General features: G+C 37.2%; 1 long non-coding RNA gene across 1 annotated transcript; it reads left to right on the forward strand.

The window, feature by feature from the left end:
• The first annotated feature begins 14,212 nt into the window (after window positions 1-14,212).
• Window positions 14,213-21,302, forward strand: Gm31058. The gene is made up of 2 exons (XR_380807.1): window positions 14,213-14,297; window positions 21,135-21,302. It is a non-coding gene; the product is annotated as a predicted gene, 31058 (long non-coding RNA).
• Window positions 21,303-21,701: the final 399 nt, after the last annotated feature.

Here is a 21,701-nt window from a genome sequence, read left to right on the forward strand (position 1 = left end):
CAAATAAACCTGCACACCTATAGATACTTGTTCTTTGACAAAGAAGCCAAAACAATACAATGGGGGAAAAAGGAAGGATTTTCAACAAATGTTGATGATCTAACTGGCAGTCTGCATATAGAAGAATGCAATTTGATCCATTTTTATTTTCTTGTACAAAGCTGAAGTCCTATTGGATGAAGGACCTCCATATAAATCCAGATATGTTGAATCCAGCAGAAGAGAGTGGGAAATAGCCTTGAACACATTGACACAGGAGAGAGTTTCCTGAATAGAACACCAATGCCTCAGGCTCTAAGATCTACAATTGAAAAATGGGACCACATTAAACTGAAAAGCTTCTGGAAGTCAAAAATCACTGTCAATATGACAAAACTGTGACCTACAGATTGGGAAAAGATCTTTACCAACCCTACAGCTGATAGAAGGCTAATATCCAAATATGCAAAGAACTCAAAAAGTTAGACTCCAGAGAACCAAATAACCCAACGAAAAATAAGCTACAGAGCTAAACAAAGAATTCTCCTGAGCAATCTCAAATGGATGAGAAGCAGCTAAAGAAGTGTTCAACATCCTTAGTCATCAGACAAATGAAAATATAAATGACCCTGAGAATCTACATTACATCAATGACTAAGATCAAAAAGTCAGGCAACAGCCAATGGTATTGAGAATGTGGAGAAATTGCTGGTGAGATTATAAGATACAATCAGTTGGGAAATCAACCTGATGGTTCCTCAGAAAATGAGAAATTGTTCTACCTGAAGACTCAGCTATTTCATTCCTGGGCATATACCCAAAAGTTGCTCCACCATATCACAAGGACACGTGCTCCACTCTGTTCATAACAGTGTTACTTATAATAGCCAGAAGCTGAAAACAACCTAGATGTTCCTCAACGAAAAAGTGGAAGCAGAATGTATCCTAGATGCCAGGGATGTTAGATGCTCCCAGGACCCATTGGGGATGACATTAGCCGAAATGCCTGGCAGCAGAGAGAAGGAACCTAAAAAGACTACCTCTAGTACATAGACATGGACCCAAGTTGAGGTATCTCAAAATTTATAACCCAGAATTGTTCCTGTCTAAAGGAAACTCTAGGACAAAAAGAGAGGAGACACTGAAGGAAAGGCTACACAGAGTCAGCCCTCCCTTGGCATCCATCCCATCTGTAAACACCAACCCCCAATACTGTTGCTGATGCCAAGATGTGCTTGCACACAGGAGCCTGGTATGGCTGTCCTCTGAAAGGCTCTGTCAGTTCTTAACTAAGACAGATGCAGATACTCACAGCCAATCATTGGCCTGAGCCTGGGGACCCCAGTGAAAGAGTTAGGGTAAGGACTGTATGAGTTGTAGGGGATTGAAACCCCATATTCCTATTAGTATCAACTAACCAGACCTTTTGGAGCTCACAGGGAATAACACATCAACCAAAGAGTATACATGGGCCAGTTCATGGCTCCTGCTACATGTGTACCAGAGGTTTGCCTAACCTGGAATCAGTAGGAGAGGAAGCACTTGGTCCTGTGGAGGTTTGATCCCTCAGACAGGAGAATACTAGACAGGTGAAGCAGGGGTTGGTGGGAGGGTGGGGGAGGACCCTCTTAAGGGCAAAGGGGAGAGGGATGAATTTGGGTGTTCTTGGAGAGTAGACCAGGAAGGGAACAACATTTGAAATGTAAACAAATAAAATAAATGATAAAAAAGAAATGAAAACAGAGAATGACATTTGAAATTCTGTCTCTGTTTCAGTCTCTGTTTCTCTCTCTCTCTCTCTCTCTCTCTCTCTCTCTCTCTCTCTCTCTCTCTCTCAGACACACACATACACACTAAGTAAGATATCTGACACAAATAAAATATGGGCCATTATGATAATGTTGTGTTGTATATTATATTATATATCATATCCAAAAAATAGTTTGGTTACAGTTGTTTGTTGAAAATAATTAAGGAGTAAGAGATGAAAAGGAAAAGTATTTGGGAAATTCTAAGCAAAACCTTCTGAGCAGAATAAATAGCTCACATGAAGGCTGATTGAGAAATTAATTTATGCTGTTGTGTGGTGGAGCAGTCACTAGGTGTCTACAACATGGAGAGCATGTGGTATTTTGCAAGTTCTTTACTGTGAGTTTATCGGATTGATTTCTGTAATTAGTTTAGAGGCTGTCATGTAATAGACATAGTCTTCAGCTTTATCTAGTCATGATATTACAATTATTTGTTGGAGAATTAAAAAGTTCATTGGAGAAAGTGGGTGGACAGCAGATCAGGAAGGAAAGGGTCAAAAATAGAGACTAGAAAAGAGGGAGCAGTGTGTGGGGAAAGGAGCTGAAAACACATCCCAAGTGAAAAGAAAGATGCAGTGAAAGGAGCATTCAAGTCCTAGATACATGACTAGAAGAAGAAGGAGGAGGAGGAGGAGGAGAAAAGAAGAAGAAGAAGAAGAAGAAGAAGAAGAAGAAGAAGAAGAAGAAGAAGAAGAAGAAGGAGAAGGAGAAGGAGAAGGAGAAGGAGAAGGAGAAGGAGAAGGAGAAGGAGAACGAGAAGGAGAACGAGAAGGAGAACGAGAAGGAGAACGAGAAGGACAAGGAGAACGAGAAGGAGAACGAGAAGGAGAACGAGAAGAACAAGAACAAGAAGAACAGCAAGAAGAACAGCAAGAAGAACAAGAAGAAGAAGAAGAAGAAGAAGAAGAAGAAGAAGAAGAAGAAGAAGAAGAAGAAGAAGAAGAAGAAGAAGAAGAAGAAGAAGAAGAAGGAACAAGAAGAAGAAAAGGAAGAAAGGAAGGAAGGAAGGAAAGAAGAAATTACTTAAGAAACAGAAATAGTCATCATGTGGTTATAGTCAAAATAAATGAAAAAACAATGAAAATCCTGAAAAACATGGATAAAAGACAGGATAGTATGATGGGAGAGCTGGAGACTCTGAAAAGAGAGACCGAACTACACAAAGCATTCTGAGTGACCCTGCTGTAAATCTATGTGGGCTTGACAGGAAGAATACTGTTTTAAAGAATACTTTTTGTTTCTGTTATTTGGTTGCTTTATGTTATTGCTTTTAATAAATACACAGACTACCAGTGTATCCTCTTTGATTTTTCTAGAATTGTTTTATCTGCTAGTCAACAGACACATCTACCCAAAATTTCAGATATCCATGAACACTTATAACATACAATTACTTTTTATTAATTCATGAACTGAGCTTCTCAAATATGTATATAATAAAGAAGAAAGGTATTGTGCTCATTACATGTGTCAACATGTTACTATATACACAATGATCAAGACACCAAAATCAAGGTACCACTGGTAACCAGGGCTCTACTCAGCATGAAACACTCAGTTAAAAGACAGCTAAAGAACAAATAGGTCATGTTGCAGCTATCATTATGTTTGTGTTGATCTCAATCATTTTGCAGGTCTAGTGTTGGCTCAGATGGTGAGTATTCATCTACTTTAACATTTCCAAATAAGCATGTCCTCAAATAAGTACATAATGTAGAGCATACTGTGCTTTGAATCAACTGCTATCCTACAATGTAACTAATGTCCAGGTTTCTGATGCTCTGGAGATTCCCTCCGCTGAATGCTTAACACATGAGAGAGAGTTTTAGAAGCATACCTGATGCTTTTACTGACACACCTAAGCCTTTTCAAACTCTTTGGTGTGTAGATGGAGACATAACAATCAGAATTTCCAAATTAACAGCTGCTCAGAAAAGCAACTCATTTTGGCTCAACAATACACTGATTCCATGCAGATCCAAGATAATGCAATAGGAGGATGATGTTCTAAGGTCTAAGTTAACAGACATGAATTAAAGATGCCACTGAAATGCTGCATACTAATGAGACCTTAGATATTATTCTACAAATATAGCTGAGAAGACAGCATTCAGACAACTGTCGACATGTTAATATGGTCTTTGCTTTATACAATAATACTATATCAATGTCAAATTTCTGATAACCATACTGATAATTGTTGTAGATATAAAGAGAATGCACAAGCTTTTAGCAAGAAAAGCCTAAATAACTTATGTGAATTCTCTGTCTTTTGAAAATTTATTTTTAGATTAGCATTTGAGGAATGCAAATTAGCAGGAATTCACATAAACGACGATTATAGGATTTTAGGGAGTTAAGGATAGATGAGTATTCAAAATCAAATTTTTGCATATGTTATGAGGTTTATAAAATATTTGCCAAGGTATTTCTAAGTAGTCTATGAATAATAAAAGTACTGAGTTCTCACTTTATTGTCCATATGTAGAAATTTAATCCCCACTCCATTATGCACAGCTCTTGATCACTAGTAGCAATATTGTTCCAGTTTGCTGAGTTCCTTACGCTTCTGGACAAGAAACAAGTTACGTCTTGTTATCAAAACATAATGTCAAGAAAAGGAGACAATCAAACAATACAGACTCAAGAAATGTTTGTTGATCCAAAATTAAAAGTGTTCAAAGTACTGATGCAGGTCGTCCCTCAGATATATTTTATTGCTCTGGTGGAAAAATGTACCAAGGATATGAAAATTTTTTATTTCAAAAAAATGTACCCTAAAGCACACAGATCAGTAAAAGATCCACATAAACTTAAAATGATTTTATCACAGCAATGGTAATCAATTATCCAAGTATTTAACTAGCCTAATGTGAAGCAAAGTTTAACAGTGAAATATGACCTAATTTTTACTTTAACATTAATTAGGAAATATAATGATACGACCATAAAATTTGAAATATATTGAAATTATATCAATTTTGCTTAAGAAAAATGAACTATTTCATGAAAGTTTTAAAGTTGTGTTTTTAATTGATGAGAGTGCTAGTGTGTGTGTGTTTGTTTGTACAGTTCATGTACAAGTAGTGTCTGTGTAGGAAGAGGAATCAGATTTCCCTGGAATAGGGGTTAACAGTCAATTGTGAGCTACCAGACACAGGTGCTGGAAACCAGAAACTGACCCTGAGCCGGAGCAGCAACATATTAGATAACTCATTGGTGCTCTCTTCACTGGGTAAGAATATTTCTCTTCTCTCTGCATTCCATAGTTGCCTGCAAAGCTTTGTGTAGCATAAGGGCTTTAGGGTTTTTTCCCCATCCACTTTGGCCTGTCTACTTTGAAGGGACCATTTTTTACAAATCCACCCAGTAACCTTTATAAAGAGTCCTTTCTAAACTATCTCTCAAAACCCCTTGCATTAAAAAGAAGCCAGATTGTGTGCACAAATACAATACATAACTGCCTTTTAAAAAATCATCATAAAGAAGCTACAGGTTCTCTGAGAGGAGTTGGAAAAGGAGAAAAACATGATCAAAATATATTGTATGAAACAAATTTTAATTAAAATTGTTTTTCAGGTAGAATTTTTATTACTAAGTTATATTCTATTCATGTTTAATCCAGAGTAACTATTTGTTCAACAAATATTTACTAGACAATTCCCAAGTTAATTTTACAACTTTTTAAAAATTTAAATCAGTTTTTTATTAAAACAATTTATCCAGTAACAACCATTTAGAAAGAAAAACAACCTTCTCCTGGTTTATTCCTTTGCTTTTCACCTGGTTCTGATGTTTCTGGTGTTTGCTCCTGCACTTGAAATTTGGTCATGTTGCTATTTCTTCATTGACCATTTTAAATTTCTTGTTCTGACAAATGAAGATTTGTCAGATTTTATTTTAGCATTGTTTCTTCTCTGCCCTATGCATTATTTTGATACAATATAGTTTGATGAGATCCATTCTCCTCCCAGATACTCATCAACCCCCTCTGCTCTCTGAGCTCCCAGGGACTCTATAGAGCTATACTAAAAGTGGTCAACAGACACCAAAACTTCTTGTTTCCCCTAAAATCCTCTAGGCTTTGCAACTCTAGCATTGATGTTCCCATTCAGGAGCATTACTGCTACTGTTCAGAATAATTATTAAAATTCCAAATGCAAGATAACAAAATAGATTTTCCCAAGTAGCCTCAAAGATTTTGCTTGTTTAGACATTGTTTCAGTTTTCTCTCAAGTTGCACTGGCCTAAAACTGACCAAAACCAACTTGGAAAGGGGTGCAATGATGGGGCTTCCATTTCTAAATCACAGTCTATTATTCAGGGAGTTCAAGACTCAAGGCAAGAACCTGGTGGCAGGAACTAAATAAAGACCACAGAGAAGTTTTGTTTACTGGTCTGTTCCCTGTGGTTTGCTCATCCTGAACAGCAACAACAATACAACTCAGGGTCACCAGCTTGTGATGGCACCACCCCCAAGAGACTGCACCCTCGCAGACCAATCACTAAGAAGATATCCCACAGATTTGCCCATAGGCTATTCTGATGGAGGCATTTTCTCAGGCATGGTTGACTCTTCTCAAATGAACCTAGCTTGTCAGCTGACCAAAAACTAATGAGCACAGCATACTTCATCAATGGTATTTGGGTCTTCACATCTTAGAATTAATTCCCATATCTCCCATCTATGTAGGCAACAGTTTACTGGAATTCTAATGAGAAAAAAATGGCCACTTAGAGGCAATGATAGGTTCATGTCCCAAAGTAAATAAAAAGAAATGCAAATCTCTACAGAAAGATCAATTAATCTGGGACCTTCCCAGGAAAAGCTGATCCCAGAAGAAAGAACAATAAATAATGTAAAATAAAATTAATTAATTAAAGCCTCCCTTGTGTGTGATTGATTCTAGTAGTTGATTCTAGACACACTTTAGCTTAGTTTTTAAGTCTCTATATAATAATCAGTACAAAATGTTCCTGCCTATACTTTCAACAGGTAATTTTTCTCTGTTTTTTTCTTCAACTTTATACCTTTTCAAGTAGCATATACATAGTCTAGGTACACAATTCATTCATAATGGAAATATAAATGTATAAAGTACACAGTAACCATAGACATCCAACCACAGATTTTACTTCAATCTCTTAAGTTTCCCCTTTATATTCTTTTGAGTGTCTAATCTTTCTCCAACATCACGAATCCTTCACACACCTGCTTACTATTCCCAGTCTCTAAAAAAAATGTTGATTAAAAGAAATCTTAAGTCCCTCTCATGCAAAGAAAATCAGAGAACACACTCTTGTCCCAAATTGGGAAACAGACATGGCTTTAAAATTTAACAGAGATTCCCTTCATCTTGATATTTTGAATTGAACAAGTGGCTTTATGGGACCACTCTATCTTTCAGGATTTCTGTGTGGGATGTACTACTTTAAAGTAAAGTGTAATATATGTTTTTTTTTCCTCTTGCAAAGATCACACGGAAACAAAGATATCAAAATAGCAGTGGTCAGAAAGCAGTTAATGCTCATTTTAAATGCACTACTACAAAAGTGGACTGGAAAACCTGCCACACCTGTAAATCTTTCGTTAAGTTTTAATGATATATTCTGTAACAAAAATTTTAGAAGTATTTAAGGTTAAAACCTAAGACAAGTAGGGGGTTCTTCACTTCCATTTGCATGGTTTTGTTCAGAATTCTCAGAACACACAAAACCATCACAATTCACTTTATTCGAGATTATTTTCATATATTTTAAACTTCCATTTGCCTCCTATTATTTCATGTTCACTTGTGCTACCTTGTCATTAGTATTTCATGAAAATTGTCACCTCAATTGTCAGAGTAATATGACCTCTTTTAAAAGCATACAAACTTTTAACTATATTACTAAAATGTTATAACCCATTTCCTCTAATAGAGTGACATATCTGAAAGTAATAGAAGTTTTATCTCTCTTTTCATGTGAGTGCAAGGTAGATTGCTCAGGTCTCAGACAAGTCAACATCCAGCAAAGCAGCACCAAGCAGGTGACTTCCATGTCTTTTGCCTAACAAATTAAAAATTGAAAATCACCATAAGCAGGGAATTACCTCTAGATGGGCTTTTAATTATTTTCAGAGTTGGAGGGGGGAGCACAGGAAAAAGAGAGAGAAAAAAAACAGTATAAAACCATCAGATCCTAATACCTATTGGACATCAAGCCCTACTAGATAGGTTCATTTTGTAGGACTTACGACTGAAGTAGGAGTGAAACATGGGAGGACACACTGGTCTGTACAACTAGTCTACCCACACGGCGCTCAGGTTTCTCTCATTACTTTTCAGGTATAGTTGTTAGGTTTATACATTTAGGGTAGGTAAAAGGGGAAGAATGATAAAAAGAAATAACACAAGGACATACTTACTTAGTGGCATTTCTGGACTCTATCCAATAGAGAAGGAAAATATTTTGCTGCTGCTGCTGCTGATGATGATGCTGTGATGATGCCAATGTTGATTGTTTTGTTTTTTCTCCAGCTTCTGGACACAGACAAGAATTAGAATTCTTTGTTTTACAGTCACTGTCTTAAAATTACCTGACCAGTCTGTACCTGCTGTTCATATCACTCTGGGCTCAATTGGAGTAACTTTAAGAATTGACTGAGAGGTAACTTGAAAATTCCACAGTAACTAAAAACGTTGTCCATCTAAGATAGTCAGACTGGCTTATTTGTGCTTCATTATTTGGCTACAGAAAGTTTATATTAAAGTATTTTTAGGCTCATCGACTTAACAATAGTTAAATGAGAGTAGAAATTTTAATTACCCATGTCTCATTAAATAAGTATATGCATAAAAGTACAAAATTAATTTATTCATGTAATCTCTATTTGAGTGTTCAACACAGTTAATTTCTCTTCAGAATATGCCCTTAACAAGAATTATGGTTAAGTTCTTCAAAATTAAATTGAATATCTATGTGAACTCATGTTTTAGACTCGATTTGCCCAAAGAGTTCAATATACAGCTAATGTGTGGTTCCAACACAAACCCTGAAATGAAATGTGATCTCATTAAGTAACCCCTTGCTACCCATCTTATGTGTCTTACCTGACTCATTTTGAACATATGAATCTTTGTTGAAGAGTTTGACCTGTTCACACACCCACACATGCCCTGCTTCTGCTCAAAGAGTTTAGTACTTGGGCACAGTGTCACTCTTCTGTTGTCCTGGGGGCATCACATGCCATTTAGCTGCACTCAGAATTTTTAATATCAGTGAGGCACTGCTATGGAAATCCCTGAACTGCTTTTGCATCTGTGAAAATAAAAGGACCTATTGTTATACAGTGTACTATGAAGACAGTGAGAGCCTTTTTACTCTTGAGGTCCCTTTATAATATCTGGTGTTATTGGGGCAGAGACTGCTGAGGGCAAGAAACAAAAGTAGGGCAAACTGGAATCAGTGAGTTTGTGCATGTCTTTTTGTGTTCCCTGGTGGACCACTTTCAGTAATAAAATCGTTCTGTTTTGGCACTCAAAACTCTGAAATTAAAATGAATATAAAAATGTATTGCAGGCTGTTTACTTTTGTGAGGTAGATGATTTAGAGCTGTAAGTTATGTGCTTAAACCAATAAAGTAAAAAAACGGAGTTGAGCCTCTGGTTGACATGAGTTTGGATTTGATATTTTGGGGGAATTTTCAGCCGTGGATCAGAACACATAAAACTTTCATGTAAATATGGAACTTTTTAGAGTGAAACTGGACTTGGGAAATGATTTTGAAACTGTTGAGGGAGTACTTCTCTACATCCCACTGTTTCTTTACCAATTCCATCTTATTCCTAGAGTTGTTGTTCTTCCCCAGCTTAGATTATCTCTTTAAAAATATCCCTCAGCAGCTGAGGAAAATGCAGAAATACAGATTACCTGCTTTTGATTTCTAGAGATAACACAATCACAAACCAAGTGGAAGTAATTTGTAGATGTAAAAAACAGAAAGATAGATACAAGAGACTAAAGGACAGAGATAGAAAAAGAAAAAAATCAAAATAAAGGACTAACTTTTCAATAAATGTTTATGGAATAACTGGATATCAACATGCAAACTAAAAATGAGAATGAATAAATAAAGTTCAACTCCTTAAAATATAGCATTAATCTATGTGTAAATGGAAAGATGTAAAACTTCTGGACAAAAGCTTAAGGAAAACCTGGGGCTTAGCAATATATTTTTAGAAACAACAACAAAGAAAACATCAATCACAATTTAAACTTAGAAAATAAAACAAAGCTCTATGAAAGATATACACATTTAAAAGAAAGAAAAAAGTAAAACTAGAAAGAAAATAGTTAAACCTGGAATGTCTGACAAAATACTTATATCCAATATGAAGAAAACACCCTAAGGATTAGAATGTAAGTAATAACTATGTTAGAAAAGTTATCCATATGCTTCAATAACCATTTCAGCAAATCAGTATAATGGGCAGTAACATCAAAAGTTTTCAGTAAACTGGACATACCTATTCTTCCACAGAAAAAACAAACACCCCAATCTGAATGGGTGTTATCAGAACTAGAAAGTCATCAAAGTTGAATATGGGAGGGTGGTACATGTTTCTAAACCCAGAACTTAGGAAGCAGAGACAGAAGATTCTGTGTTCTAGGCCCACAGTGAACTTGTCTTTACAAAGAAAGAGACAGACAGAGAGAGAGAGAGAGAGAGAGAGAGAGAGAGAGAGAGAGAAGAAGAAGAAGAAGAAGAAGAAGAAGAAGAGAAGAGAAGAGAAGAGAAGAGAAGAGAAGAGAAGAGAAGAGAAGAGAAGAGAAGAGAAGAGAAGAGAAGAGAAGAAAAAATTCTAACAAACAAAATTGTCACTACCCACTTTTGAAAGCAGTCGGACATTTCTATCAGCCAAATTAGTGCTGAAACCACAAAACAGCCACTATAACCCAATAAGGAAACTTTGAAGGACTTTATTTCCCTTTACTAGGCCTCTCTCTCCAAATTAATGTATGTACATTTTCAGAGATGACCATATGGCACTGGACAGCCAGTTGGTGTAAGGCAAACTCCCTGATCTTCTGGCTTTTACAATCTTTATGCCCGCCATTATACAATGATCCCTTAAGATATGAGAGTACTTTACAGATATGTCTACTGGGATTATGCTCCACAATTCTGCATTTTAATTGGTTGTGGTTTTCTGTATTGGTCCTTGGTAAGTTTTCTTAATAAAGGTACAAGAACTATACTATTTATCTCTAAGTATATGAACTAATTAACAATCTGGTTAGGGATTGTGCTGATTCAGTAAATTTTCCTCCAAGGCCCATGACTTCACTATGTTTAGGTAGTCATCTAGGTTTCAAGTACGAGGAATGATTTTCTACTTGTTGAGTAGGCCTTAAATCCAAACAGAGAGGCAATGGTTACTAACCAAGGTATGTATACCACCACTGCTTCTTTAGAATTAGCATATCATGTTGATCACTGTTGTGGTTCATAGATGTCATGGTTTTGTAAGACTGTTGGTTGCTCCCTTCCTTTGGAAACTTGCATGGAACCTTGTGGTATCATAAAAGGTTTTGCTCATATTTATCTTCCATGCCACCTCTTCCAAGGTCCATGACTTCTTCCCTACCCATCCATCTTTCTGTCTTCTTTTCGCTTTTCTTCTTTTTTAACTTTCATTACTAACTTGAACTTTGCATATGTTCATGAAACTTGCACTGGAGCATGGCTGACCTACCTACCAGGAGTTGCACTCTCTAAGAAAACTGACTGTGCCTTTCCCAGAAGCTATCAATTGCCAAGAGCACCTCATCTATACAATGCAATTTGTGTTTACATTTTCTCTGGATGATAGAACATGACCTACCTTGAACATACAGAGGTCATGTGCAATATTTATGAGTTCATATGTGCAGCTGGATTGCTGTGTCTAGAATGTCCTGTTTCTTTGAAATATCTGCCACTACTGGCAATTACAATCTCTCTGTCCCCTCTTCCATAATGATGCTTGAGTCTTGGGATTGGGTATTATTATACAATTTTTATGTGAATAAATGATGGGTTTAGTCACTTCTTGACTTAAGAAATATATTGCATTCATATAAAAAGCTAAGGATACATCTAGTGGCTGGAGGGATATCATGTAACCATGAGTACCAGAGTTCAGCTCCCAGGATAAATGTACAGGTAAAGCTGGGGGTAAAAATGCAGGCGAGGTAGCATGAACCTGGAATGCTCTAGGGGTAGTGGAGCCGGGCAGATCTTAAGAATTCATTGATCTCCAATTTATCTGCTCTGTGAGCTCTGAGTTCAATTAGAGATACTGTCTCACTATTGTATATGCCAGCAAGATATTGCTGAAAGGACCCTGATATAGCTCTCTCATGAGAGGTGATGCCAGTGCCTGGCAAATACAGAAGTGGATGCTCACAATCATCTATTGGATGGAACACAGGGCCCCCAATGGAGGAGCTAGAGAAAGTACTCAAGGAGCTAAAGGGGTCTGCAACCCTATAGGTGGAACAACAATATGAACTAACCAGTACCCCCAGAGCTCGTGTCTCTAGCTGCATGTGTATCAGAAGATGGCCTAGTTGGCTATCATTGGGAAGAGAGGCCCCTTGGACTTGCAAACTTTATATACCCCAGTACAGGGGAACACCAGGGCCAAGAAGTGGGAGTGGGTGTGTAGGGGAGTGGGGGGTTATATATAGGGGACTTTCAGGATAGCATTTGAAATGTAAATGAACAAAATATCTAATTAAAAATTGGAAAAAAGAAAGAGATACTGTCTCAAAAAATCATGGTGGAGAAATGAGAGGGGAGATAACCAAAGTCAACATCCAGTCTTCAAACTTGTCTGCACACATATCCAAGGACATACAAATACAAATAGATGCAGGTATTCTCTCTCTCTCTCTCTCTCTCTCTCTCTCTCTCTCTCTCTCTTACACACACACACACACACACACACACAGCAACACACCTTAGAGGCACACATAAACATCTAGTTGTGTTTTAGGTTATAGGGAAAAAATCCACATAGTACATCATAATATTTATGAAAATCTAAAACTCTCATTAATAATAAAGTTCATGTAAACATATAAGCAATTCTCCCCTATCCTGAGATACATATGTCCACATCCATCTTTGAGAGTGACTAAGCACAGACTGATGTGAGTGAAAAGCATTTAATATTGTTACCCATATAAAAGATCGTTACCCAATGAGTAGCACTGTGGCTGAGTTAAATGGTCATAGACATCCTGTGTATTTTTAAGATGAGAGACTCTTCATTATACAATAAAATTTAAACAAAACGAGGTAGAAAAGGACTGTTCATTATTAGACTCTGTCATCCCCCACCCCCCACCTCTTTATGGATGGCAAGCACCACAGAAGGAGCAATGTGTTTAGAATTTCTAAACAGTTTGCTAAACAGCTATTGTCATGTCCTTTGTTCCTCTTCTTTCCTCTGACAAGGACTAATGCTTCCCTTTCCTGTTAGCTACTCACTGTGCATGCTCACATAGTTTTTCTGGAGTCTGATGACTCCAGAACCCTTAAGGCCTATGACTGACCCAGTGAAGAAAAGCAGCATCATTGACTAGTCAAGTTGAACAACTTTCGTGGCCTATGAGGAACCCCTGATGGTCTCCCACAGGAGATATAAGTTGCATTGTTAAGGTATTTCTATAACCCTAGGTTAACTTCTGTGGCTGAAACATAGCTATTTTACATAAATGTGTCAAGAAGACTAAATATAGATATGCTTTTATTTGCATATCTTGCAGATTATTTACAAATTGGATAGTGGTACCTGCCAAATAGAAAGTCATATTTTAAAGAATAATAAGACCTTCTTATTTGAGTTAAAGTCTCAAAAGCAAAAGTCTGCATGTATCATAAAATTTGGACTTAACCGAGCAAAGCAAACAATTATTGAGTACGGGCAACTATAGAAACAATACAACAGAAATAAAATTGCTAGATTTATGACAAAACAAAAAGTAAGACTGCTAAATTGGAATTCTAAAATTATTTGAAGAACTTTGATTTGACAGTGCAAAAAATAAAAACTAGAGAAATTAGAAGTGATGAAAGGCCAGCAAAAGTTGAGAAAGAATTGTGTAACAAGCAATGGCAGAGTTCATGATTTCTAAAAGTAACCGTTACGATGAGAATGAGAGAGGGGAGAAAGAGAGGGGAGGAGAGAGAAAGAGAATCAATATATGAATGAAAACACAGGTTACTGTCAAAGATTCCTCACACACAAAGGAATGGAAAGTAAATGCTAAGAATTTTCAATGTCAGTATAGACTAAAGGGAATTCCTTGAAGAAGCACTGTTATGAAAAGCACACACACACACACACACACACACACACACACACACACACACACACAATGATGAAATATAAGAAGTTCTAAGTCTGAAGCTCATATCCTTTCTCTTAAGAACACAGAACTTCACAACTTTAGAGGCTGAAAACTCTTATGATGGTAAGTTATTACTTATTTTATGCCTCACACATTTCATGTAGGGATCTGTATAAGGAGAATGAAAACCTGTGCCCACAATTCCTTTATTTTAATTTTTATTGAAAATTGATTATTTTCATCTAATGTGCTCTGGATAAGTTTCCCTTCCCCCAACTGCTCTCAGAAACCAGTTTCAAAATTTCATATTTACAAATGTTAACTATGATATCAAAACCAGTTAGTTGAAAACTATTCGGTAATAAGTCAATACTGACAATATATAATTATACATAAAACACCACTGATTAGATCACAAGATAGATATTTAAAAAGCTGTCAAGTTGATTGAGAAGTCCATGAAGATTACTTAGAATGAAGTCCCAGAAAGAAATCAAAAAGTTCTGGCCAAGGTGGGAATGGGTGAGTATGACATGAGAAGAACTAAAGTGTTTGGAGCCTCCATGTTCAAGGAAGGTGCTATATTTAGAACAGAGGAGAATTGTGGACATCCACTTCAATAGTCCGTAAGCTAAATACTTAAGGTTTGCTTATTTTATTGTTTATAACCTATAGCTCCATGATACAAATCATTAATGTTTCTTTTTTCTTACAAGTTTTAAGACATTTAACCAGCATTTCATTTAGACTCATAGAGCCTCACAACTCTTGAATCACCTTTAAAAGTCATCCAAGTTCATTGATAATATCTTTTTGAATATCATTTATAAGTTCAATGTGTTATTTTAACCCCAATAATATATATTCTTTCCATATCCTTATGATCGTGGAGGGGTCATCCCTGTCATGAAGACTTGGTAATATGACAAATTTTATTAACCATTTTCTATATAAATGTTTTAAAAGAGAATTACAGAAATAAGGCAACAAGCAAACAGTAACCAATCAAGTTGCTACAAAAGATATTTGTAACTTTTCCTATGGAGTCTACTTTTCATATTGTTAAAACTCTGAGATTAAAACAGTTAATTGCTGCAGTTAAAAATAATAATTACTTCTACATCAAATGGCTCTTTCCTGGATCTCTATTTTGTTAACAGTTTAATGGCTTTCCTTTCACTTACTTCTTTTAGTAAATCTTTACATACTGTATGCCTATTCAACAAAAAAGTAAAAGTATCATAGAGAAATACAATAACTTGCTCAATCAGCACAGCTGATGAGTTCCAGCATTGGGATTGGAACCCAGATAGGCCAGTTTCTAAGTACAAGCCCCTCTATGTATAACTGCTATGATACATAGCACTACCCCAATATAATTATATTTTTAACACATTGGTATGAGGAAGAGAGAGAGCTGGGACAGGGAAACTTAGTCATTTCGAACTTGAGTAGTATGGTAGCATGAATTTGGTCTTTGAAACTAGACTATCTCAAAACAAATAAATAAATTTTCAGCTATTTGTTCAGAATTGACAGATCCATTACTTTAATCTGTTTTTTTTTCTATTTCTGTCTTTTAGCCTATAAAAATAGGGATAGCATATTATTAAGAGATGCCTTAGTTACTGTTCTATTGCTGCAAAGAGACACCAGGACCAAACATGACCAAGGCAACTCTTACAAGAGAAACTACTTAACAGTTCCTGAAGGTAGTCTGCCTGATCATCATGGCAGGATGAAGACAGTCAGGATGCTTGAGCTGGAACTGGGAACTGGAGCTGGGAGGTGGGAGGTGGGAGGTGGGAGGTGGGAGGTGGGAGGTGGGAGGTGGGAGGTGGGAGGTGGGAGGTGGGAGCTGGGAGGTGGGAGCTGGGAGCTGGGAGCTGGGAGCTGGGAGCTGGGAGCTGGGAGCTGGGAGCTGGGAGCTGGGAGCTGGGAGCTGGGAGCTGGGAGCTGGCTCTGTTTTTTCTTCCTTTTCTTCTTTTTGTTTCTCTTTTCTCTTCTTCCTTCTCCCTTTGTTTCTTTTTCTCCCAATTTATTAATTTATGGTTGTTAGAGCAAGGATCTCACTATGTGACCTTGTATGCTTTATAACCCATAGGCCAATAACTCCTTCTGAGCGCTGGGTTTACAAGTTTGCAAAATGATCTGGGTCCTCTATTTTCAACAAAAGCTCATGGTGGAATTTGGTAAAGATATACCTTTGCTATCAAAGACATAGCTATACCTACTTCCTGCCTGTTTTGATACCTACTTATCGCAGTGTGTTATGGTTTGTTTTCTTATCACAGGGTTTTCTGGTTTGTTTGTTTATTTTGTATCCCTAAACCAGATAATATTTTTCTTTCTTCCTTTTTTTTATATTTTCAATTCTGGGTTTCTCTGTGTACTGCTGACTGTGCTGGAACTCTCTCTAAAGATCAGGCTGACTGGGACTCAAAGATCTACCTGCTTCTGTCTCCCAAATCCTGGGATTAAGAGCATGCACTACCCATGCCTGGCCCAGCCAGCTACTATCGTTTTAAGGCTTCAGAGTTTTATGCTATCTGTGCACTTTATTATTTACCAGATTTTGAACAAACTGTTTATATGAATGTCACAATCTTATTATCTATAAAATGGGTTCTATGCTTTCTGTCCAACCACTAAACTCTAAACTTCCGCAAATGTTGCCCAATTAATGAAATTAAAGCATTTGAGGAAGTAAAATGACTCATGTTACTTGACAGTCATGTGAATGTTGTTTAACTCCAAGAAAAGCAAAGGAATTTGCCTGTGGTAGTATCCAAAGCCTCCACCTGCTCTTCTTGCTGGAAGCATGCCTGTACCTACACACTACTTTACTCTCTCATTCCTTCTCTCAAACTGATTGATATACCAAGGAAACTTCAGGGACTTATCTGCCTTCTTCAACAGTGCATCTTATGTCAAGAAGCATATTATTTAGTGACAAACTACTGAGAGACAGTACATTGAAATCTTATATATCTTATATCAAAACAAATGAAACATAAACATAATCATTTACTGCATAAGTAATCACTAATTATTCTACTACTGAGAATCCACAACCACCCACCCCCACCCGCTGCACTTAGGAGGCAGAGGCAGGCAGATCTCTGAGTTCTATGCCAGCCTGGTCTACAAGGTGAGTACTAGGACAGCCAGGAAACAGAGAAACTGTTGAGAGAGAGAGAGGGAGAGAGAGAGAGAGAGAGAGAGAGGGAGAGAGAGAGAGAGAATCTACATAGCTTACACAGATGAGAAACCTTTTTTTCTTTGTTTGATTGTAGTATGACATATTTCTGTATTCATCACTAGTAATGGTAGTAGATTTGTTACAGGTTACTTATCACAGTTCTCTGCTTAATATTTCACAATCAGTTGGCATAGCGTTAGGGAAGTTGTTGTAAGGCTTAACTCTAAATTATATAATTGTTCCTTATAAAGAACTCAAGAAGGTGGACTGCAGAAAATCAAATAACCCCATTAAAAAATGGGGCTCAGAGCTAAACAAAGAATTCTCACCTGAGGAATACCGAATGGCAGAGAAACACCTGAAAAAATGTTCAGCATCCTTAATCATCAGGGAAATGCAAATCAAAACAACCCTTAGATTCCACCTCACAACAGTCAGAATGGCTAAGATCAAAAATTCAGGTGACAACAGATGCTGGCGAGGATGTGGAGAAAGAGGAAAACTTCTCCATTGTTGGTGGGATTGCAAGCTTGTACAACCACTCTGGAAATCAGTCTGGCGTTTCCTCAGAAAATTGGACATAGTACTACCAGAGGATCCCGAAATACCTCTCCTGGGCATATATCCAGAAGATGTCCCAACCGGTAAGAAGGACACATGCTCCACTATGTTCATAGCAGCCTTATTTATAATAGCCAGAAGCTGGAAAGAACCCAGATGTCCCTCAACAGAGGAATGGATACAGAAAATGTGGTACATTTACACAATAGAGTACTACTCAGCTATTAAAAAGAATGAATTTATGAAATTCCTAGGCAAATGGTTGGACCTGGAGGGCATCATCCTGAGTGAGGTAACCCAATCACAAAGGAACTCACACAATATGTACTCACCTATAAATGGAGTGGATTACCCCAGAAACTTAGGATACCCAAGATATAAGATACAATTTGCTAAACGCATGAAACTCAAGAAGAACAAAGACCAAAGTGTGCACACTTTGCCCCTTCTTAGAATTGGGAACAAAACACCCATGGAAGGAGTTACAGAGACAAAGTTTGGAGCTGTGACAAAAGAATGGACCATCTAGAGACAGCCATATCTGGAGATCCATCCCATAATCAGCTTCCAAAAGCTGACACCATTGCACACACTAGCACGATTTTGCTGAAAGGACCCAGTTATAGTTCTCTCTTGTGAGACTATGCCGGGGCCTAGCAAACACACAAGTGGATGCTCATAGTCAGCTATTGGATGGATCACAGGGCCCCCAATGGAGCAGCTAGAGAAAGTTCCCAAGGAGCTAAAGGGACTGCAACCCTATAGGTGGCACTACATTATGAACTAACCAGTACCCTGGAGCTCTTGACTCTAGCTGCATATGTATCAAAAGATGGCCTAGTTGGCCATCACTGGAAAGAGAGGACCATTGGACTTGCAAACTTTATATGCCCCAGTACAGGGGAATGCCAGGGCCAAAAAGTGGGAGTGGGTGGGTAGGGGAGTGAGGGGTGGAGGGTATGGGGGACTTTTGGGATAGTATTGGAAATGTAAATGAGGAAAATACCTAATAAAATATTTTTTAAAAATTAGCTTAACATGTGCTTTTACTACAATTAAAGTAGGTAAAATCATGGGCCTATTAATTAGTTGACATTCTGATATGTGATCCAGATATTTTTCCATATTAATAACCTTTCTGAACATATTGAAAAGTCATCTGTGATGGCTATCCTGGATTATCAACTTGACTATATCTTGAATTAACAAGAACTTAAGTGGCTGGGCTGGGTCCACATTGGTGGTGATCGTTTGCTTGTTGTTTGCTGTTTTGCTTTGTTGTTCTTAATTAAATCATTTAAAATTTGAAGAAAAAAATTCAGAACTTAATACTAGGAAAATTCATTCTTGAGACATTAATACCGCCCAACGTATTCTAGCTTATTTAAAGACCAACCGTTCATTTCTGGACTTTTATCAAATGCCTATCTGTGAGGAGAAATTCTAGACTTTGATGTTGTTGAATAAACAAGACAGAATTTTCTAGTGCAGATAATAAATCCATATTCAAGGTGTACAGGAGTACCTTATACAAATGAACCGGTCATTGTTTGTTTGTTTGTTTGTTTGTTTGTTTAACCCAGCACATCACAATCTGCTATAAAACCTAATTGAAAGCAAATTGGCAGAACATGCATTTTAGTGTCCTTTGGAGAGGGAACTTAAAACTGGTGATGATCAGAATGGCTCTTATCAAACACCTTTGATCTCTTTAATAGTTGTTTGAAGTAATTGTACCATAAATAAATATTAAATTTGACATTTACTTGCTTCGTGAGGATCACCTAACATACACCGGACTTGGGCATTACATGTTATCTTTGTGAATTTTGAATTATCACATGACCTCTCAAAGGATCTCAGGCTGTTACACTCAAGATTAATGAGGCATTGGATAGCCATTAAGAAGCTATTCGAGAATATGCATTTAATTAAAATGAATTATGTATACGTTATAGTGCCATTCAACCTTTTTGAATGCAGAGTGATAAATCATGGCTATTTCATTCCTGAGAAGGGTCCTAATGTTGGTAAATTGAATATTGATGTTACAATGCCCAAATAATTAATGCCAGTCAGGGTCATCCATAATATCCTGAGACTTTTCCTACCAGAGAAAATTAGTATTTCTTCTTGAGTTGACTATATGTGCTCTCCTTGCTCAGGTAATGAGATACAAATAGTTGCAGTTACAATAATCTTTGAATACAAAGCAATTGGCAACATCAATTCTCCAGGAAATACTGGCCAGCCAGTCTTAGCTTGTTACTGGTGACCCCTCCTCCATTTAAATGCTTTCTTTAAACACAGATACTATTTATATGCACCACATCAAACATCTATTGACTTAGCAGTGCTCCCAGTGATATTTTTTCCTGCCCAAGGGAAATGATGCTAGTATTTTAATTCTAACCAGTTTGCATTCAGCATAGTGTTATCAATCCAAAGCTACTTAAGACCCTGATGAACAGAAATTGCCTGTCTTCTAGGCCACATACCAGTAAGCCTTCTCTCTATGAATAATGAGTTGATCAGGGCAAGTAGTGGGAACATCCAACTTAGTGGGGCATTACTGCTATGCTACTTTTGTAGATTGAGGAAACAAAGACTTATGGAGTTTGAGTTTGCCTGAGATCACAGAACAAGTGTGTGAAGGTGTTTTAATTTAAAATATAGTAATCAGGCTCCAGGATTTCCTGAAGACTTTGCAATGTGAAGTATACATCTCACTGTGCATAAAAGTCTAAGAAATGTGTACTCCATCTCTTTTGTTGACATTTTATTCGTGCTCAGTGAATTTAGCAATTTTATGATTATCAACAATAAGAGATCCATTCTGAACTGCATATCTTAATTCTGTTTTCTAAGAAGATCTAAATGCTTATAGTTAAAAATTCTTTGTATTATTTTTGTCTCACAGTAAGAAAATATACCTAATCATTTTGAAGTATGAATATAAATATACTTTATATTTGCTTGCCTAGTAGAAACCTAACTATAAATAGGTGAAACTCTATCCAGGGCCTGGGATTTTTACAAATAATTTCTTCCTGACCAAAAGAAAGAAAGACAATAATATCTAATTAGAAGTTTCTTTTAAAAATGGAATTTATTAGTTACCCAGGGGGAAGCGGCAAAATGTCAAGACTAATGTGATTACAGTTTCCTAAAAACATTTCATTTGTTTTTTCAATCAGAGCCACCAGAACGGCAGCCGTCTGTCTGCAAGCATAGCAATAAGCTTAAAAGGTTCATATCACATGGCTTCTGCTACACTTCCCCCAAGAGCGTCACAGCGGTTTAATCAAGAAAGCGGCATCAGCTGTGAGGAATTGGAATAAAACTCTTTAAGAAATGATCCACAATTAAAAGGGAGAGGAGAAGAATTAGAAAAGCCAATCTGCACTCAGTTTGAGAAAGTTCAGTGGGCGGGTTGTGACACTCCTGTGGCATGTGCCCACCGGGTTCTGACACTCTCATGGCATGCGCCCACAGAAAGGCCTGTACACTCGCATCCAAATCAACTCTCCCACTTCTACAAGAATAAAGTCTATAAGGATCCAGTTATATGCACTGAAGCATTGCTATTGCCAAAGAATCGACTTCCTCTTGAAAAGTTGTAGGGAGCCATTCCGGAGCCCATGTTTGGTGGATGGCCCGCCCTTAATCCCTGATTGGCTGAGCAAGCCTGCCTGGTGAGGTGACCTGTGGTGATTGGTGGGGGTGTGGTTGTGGCTGGGGAGAAAAACACTTGTAACTAGAGA

This window comes from Mus musculus, chromosome 10 (assembly GCF_000001635.26).
Source record: "Mus musculus strain C57BL/6J chromosome 10, GRCm38.p6 C57BL/6J".
NCBI classification, from domain to species: domain Eukaryota; kingdom Metazoa; phylum Chordata; class Mammalia; order Rodentia; family Muridae; genus Mus; species Mus musculus.